The sequence below is a fragment of the Schistocerca americana genome, chromosome 10 (genome assembly GCF_021461395.2).
Source record: "Schistocerca americana isolate TAMUIC-IGC-003095 chromosome 10, iqSchAmer2.1, whole genome shotgun sequence".
NCBI classification, from domain to species: domain Eukaryota; kingdom Metazoa; phylum Arthropoda; class Insecta; order Orthoptera; family Acrididae; genus Schistocerca; species Schistocerca americana.
Window position 1 is genome coordinate 126,576,740 of NC_060128.1, and position 5,907 is coordinate 126,582,646.

Below are 5,907 nucleotides of genomic sequence, written 5' to 3' on the forward strand. Positions count from 1 at the left end.
GTGATTATGAATAAAGTCCCGATGGAGCTCCCACCAAAAGTTCTTTCATTTCCATTCCCTTTCTTTCCCTTTCCCTTTCCCTTCGATCCTCAAATTATATTGAGTCCGTAATGAAGACGAAACATGAATGCACACTGTACCGGGAAAACTGCAGTAAAGGTCAAATAATAGTAGTACAATGTATATTGTATTTAAATTACTTACTTATTAGTGTCATGTTTTGACATTTAATGCTATCGCGCTGTGGAGACGACGAAGACGACGACGGTGGTGATGGTGATGTTGATGGTTGGTTGAGTGATTTGGGGGAGGGAACCAAACAGCGAGCTGCGCGAGGTAGCCGCGTGGTCTCAGGCGCCTTGCCATGGTTCGCACGGCTCCACTCGTCTGAGGTTCGAGTCCTCCCTCGGGCATCGGTGTGTGTGTTGTCCTTAGCGTAAGTTAGTTTAAGTAGTGTGTAACCCTAGGGACCGATGACCTCATAGGGAAAAGTGTGCAAGGAAGTCGGCCGTACTCTTTCAAAGCAACCATCTCGGCATTTGCCTGAAGCGATTTAGGGAAATTACGGGAAACCTAAATGAGGATGGCCGTACGCGGGTTTGAATCGTCGTCCTCCCGAATGCGAGTCCAGAGTGCTAACCACTGCGCCACCTCGCTCGGTGTGATGATGATTGTAGTTACGGTGATGACTTTTATATAGTAAAACATTATACAAGTTAATAATGGCCCTACCTCACAAATACTGTAACTCTTCTTCACTCAGTTTTAGTAATTTCTTTTTATATGGAAATTTGCCCATTAACAATACGCTTTTTACCCTTGGCCTGGACAAAGAACCATTTTTTCATTTCTAGATCACATAACTAATGAGGAAGTATTGAATAGGATTGGGGAGAAGAGAAGTTTGTGGCACAACTTGACCAGAAGACGGGATCAGTTGGTAGGGCATGTTCTGAGGCATCAAGGGATCACCAATTTAGTATTGGACGGCAGCGTGGAGGGTAAAAACCGTAGAGGGAGACCAAGAGATGAATACACTTAGCAGATTCAGAAGGATGTAGGCTGCAGTAGGTACTGGGAGATGAAGAAGCTTGCACAGGATAGAGTAGCATGGAGAGCTGCATCAAACCAGTCTCAGGACTGAAGACCACAACAACAACACTTTTTTAAATGTAAGTCTCATACATTATACAAGCAAGCTTGAACATACGTATGGTACCGTGTAAACTGTGAACCTTGGTGTATTGCGTACAAATTTCACTGTCGTGTAACCAGAAAAGCAAAAGGTAAAAAGAGAAAACTGTTAATGGCGCACATGGCCCTCTATCCTATGCTACATCATGCAACGACACAGACCAGCGAATATATGCGAAATTTGAACCACGTGCGTTCGCTAATACTGAATCCAGCGGCAATCTCCGGCAGATGGTTCGTCACAAAAAATGGCGGCTTAGAATTTACATCAGCCCTCGAAATGTGCTCACTATACTTTCTTAGTCCATTTGTACTAATCGAGGCGACGTTCATTTGACTATGGTTTACCTGCCCGATGAGTGAATGTACCCTATGCGACTTACTGAATACGGACAGAGCCGGGTGAGCGCGCAATGCGTGTCTATTTTTGATTCGCCAACACCGACTCGTGGACGTCAGATCCGCAATCGCAGACGACTTCGTGGCATCTTTTGCCGTCTGGACGGGCAACAGAGTATACTTTGTAGCGGCCGTGAGCAATCGTGGGTCTACCCACACACGCTGGGAAATCAGACGGCTAGTTAGCCAGCAACGGGACACACATCACTCGCGTTCATTAGCGTTTTCCAGCGAGCTGCCGCCTCTATGCGGAGTCAGTTGCTAGCAGGTGTTTATGGGACAGCCTGCCCGACCGCGAGACACGAACACCCAGTCAGCCGCGGTTGGGAATTAATTACGTCGCTGCCCGCTGAAAAAAAATACGTAAAGAAAAGAAAGAAATCGTGGAATGAGCTCTGCGGAATCGGGGATGGGAAGTATTTAAGCGGATTGTAGCCATACTATGGTCGTACCATGTCAAGTCTATTGAACGGAAGGCTTGCTTAAATAAAAGAGCTCAGTGGGCATGCACAAGCCCTTACGGGAAACATCACGCGCCTCATTGCAAACCTCCATATAGACGGAGCGAATGGAAGTTAACTAAAGAGAACGCTCATTCGCAGATAATTCGCCAGTGTTATCTACCACTTGCTTCTGTGTGTGGACAGGCGTTTACTCTACAGGGAATAGAAGAGAAGATAACGAGCATAGCCTGTGAACTCAGTGTTATGGTTTTTCGGCGCTGATACAATCGCCACCCAGAATTCAACACGATGCTAAACTTCAAAGTAAACTTTTTGAAGGGCATCATCTTTACGCCAGTGACTGTTACAAGTTTTTAATACATTGTTGCAATTTCGGCCTTAAGCCATTATCAAGTGCTGCTGAAAAATACAGAATGCTTAAGAACATTATTTTACATTATGTATCTCGACCTTATGCCGTTTATACAAAACATTTTAACTATGTACCCATGTTACTTACATATCATGGCTATAAGCCATGTCGACGTAATGTAAGCTGACACATTCGTGTGTCGTTGTCAATCCTGTTAAATACATTCGTGTCGTTGTTACACAGTGCGAGCACACATATTCAAACATCGTAAAACAACATAATCTGTAAATGCACATGTTCATTAACCCATCACTAGTCACACATGCATTACACCACAGCTGCAGACTACTGTTCGCAGGCTACTAATCGTTTTGGCGCGTAAACGGATTACAGATATTGTTTTACTATGTGTGGAACGCCACTGCAGTCCAACGACTGTTCTAGGTAGCAAAGAGTATGCCCTCGTTGCACAATTATGAAGTCTGTTATAAAATCTTACGTGACTTATTCTTAAACCATCGTGGATAAACGTGAGGACTATACATCAAATTACATACATACGGGTTACACATCATTATACATAAAATCTTACGTGACTTATTTTTGAAGCACCATGAATAAACGTGAGGATTATAGTCGAATTACACAAATAATGGTAGAACATCGTTATACAAACTGTAGGTATTCTTTTGCCCACTCTTGCCGTAAAATCTGTACAGGACGAAAGTAATACGAAAATACAATACTGTACGTTTTCACATGTCGTGTAACTAGGTCCCCCCGTCGGGTAGATCGTCCGACGGGTCCAAGTCTTTAGATTTGACAAACGATTATTTTTGTGTTATTTTATCTACGTTGGATCTGGTGAACTCAGCGACGGTTGATAATAGTTGGTGAATGACGCAACCAGCCACAAATACTTCTTAATTGTTTTATTTTAGTGCTATAACCGGTTTCGGGCTACAATGCCCATCTTCAGATGGCTAGTATTTTCTAGTTACATTGATGTTTTGATCACCAGCATGTCGTCTGGTCCTACACTGCACAAGAATATTTGAAGGAAGCAGCTTACGGTATACAGTGAGAAGTACCCCCTGCCACCTACTTCAGTGTGTTGCAGAGTATGTATGCCGCTGCATATGCAGACTTTTATGTGCGCATACAGCTGAGTGTCTCCTCTCAAGAAGAGCTCCTATCCCAACACTGGACTGTCAGAAGATAACGCAGTATCTGCATATTGTCATCTTCGCTTAATAGAACCCATCATATAACCAAAAAATAATGTTGAAAATGCTCTTCTGAAAAAAAAATTAGAGTATTCGTGCTGTTCTCTATCATCTTTACCCGATAACCTAAAAGAATTGTGTGTGTTTACTGTTACCATGACGCCTTGTTGAAGTATGTTACCTGCTGTCTCTCCTCTATATGGCTGCACACATTTGTTTTAATCGTCAGATACATCAACTGCGTAATTCGGTGCTTGATGCATTTCATGGCTAACCAGTGGCGATAACCTCTTTACTTCTATTTTAGATCTATTGTCAAACGGCACATGTAAACATCGCTATAGCTAAGAACGTGAAAGTTATATGGCTAGAAACTGGTGTCGGCAGACAGTGCGAATGACAGATGACCAAAATGATCAAAGTAGTTCTTGATGTAGCATCTTCGTGGAAGAAGGACAAGAGGAAGACCGAGGGTTTCCTGGTTGGATGGGATAAGGGAGGCCATGAAAGAAACAGTGATATAAGAAAAGGAAGCAAGGGAAAATAGAAACCTTTGACGACAGATATATGGGAAGTGGCGATACGTGTAGAAAACCCACAGGAGGGGGGGAGGGGGGGGGGGGAGAGAGAGAGAGAGAGAGAGAGAGAGAGAGAGAGAGAGAGAGAGAGAGAGAGAGATTGTGCTGAATCCACGACCTACGTTAAGGTAGAAGCAAGTAAAGTCCCGTGGTATGGCTGTGAATGTGATACTGTTAATATGATCAGAAACACTGACGCAAAAGCGTAAATTTTCCCAGTTCATGCTATCATTATGCGACACCAACAATCAAACGCAGATACATCTGTTTTTAATAGATAATATCTGAATCAGGATCACAAACACTCGCTTTCAAGTGGTATTTGTTCAGTATCTATTAACTTTCATGCAATTATGAGAGGGGTAATACGGAATGTTATGATGTGAATTAAGTATTCCCTCTGATTCGAGCAGAAACATATAAATATACAGGATGGTTCAAAATTCATGTCCAGAAGGACAAAGTCTACATTTGTAATTCAAAAGTCTTGGCCCAAGGGCAAAGTCGTATTTAGGGATATGACAGGAACGACCATTCGAAGCAAAAATGTGGACTAGTGTGAAAGAAGTCTCATTCAATGAAGTCTCTTTGCTTTCCATATTTTGAGAAGTGTTAGTATGGACCAAAAAGTAAAAGAGTAAACATGCACTTCATCTTCGCTACTGTGTAACATCTTTTACTGAACAACTGTTCATAGCTCTTAAGGTATGCATTTTAGAGCCCAAGTTTATTAGACGTTTCTTGCTTCGAATGGTAGTTCCTGTCATATTCCTGAATATGACTTCATGCCATCGGCCAAGACTACTAAACCACCAATGTACCATTTGTCCTACGGAACATGACTTTTGAATCGTTCTGTAAAGCATATGGCTTGCATTTATTGTCAGTAATTTGACTAGACTCTCAGGCTATCAGATGGTACTATGTTTAGATCTCGTAATCAATAATGTGTGAGGTGGTAAATGCAGGCCTTGTAAAACGCAATACCAGTTACTGTTGAAGCTAGTAGAAACCGACGCAGATAGAGGGTTCTGTTCCCAGTGAATGTTCTTGTTACAAGCATCTGGAGCAAGTGAAAAATGAAATATGATTGTATAATGTACAAAGTTTGGTATTACAATTAAGATGTGGTAGACATCACTGACTTGGTTTCAGTGCAGTGTGTAAATTTCCCCTCCCAGACCTAGACATGAATTATCCCTTTGCCATATAGTACTTACCATTCCAACTGGTTCCAAGTGATGAAATGAGAGATAGATCCTTGTATTCGTCTCACAAGGGAAATAACATGATCATTTTCTGATAACGCAATCTGCAATCATATTCGTAAACTGAAATTGTTAACATTTTTGTTGTAGTTTTCTGAGCATTAAATATTGCGCTATTGATGCTCATAGATTTTTGAGAACACTAACTGCAATAGTAGCTGTAATACAACTTTGGAGCATTATTTCACATTCACTGAAATTAACAACCAAATAAATAAAGGAATAAATCAGAGCGAAATTAACTTGGTTGATTGAAACGCCTTATCTAGCGTTCCCTTGTCTTGGCTTTGTTCAATTAAGTAAAAGACCAATCTCTGGATAATTTATTTGTAACAAATGTCGATGTTACAAAAAGTAACATAACAATATATAATGTAATTCATTTTCATTCTCGTCGAATTGCAGCGATACAGGATGAGTATAAAA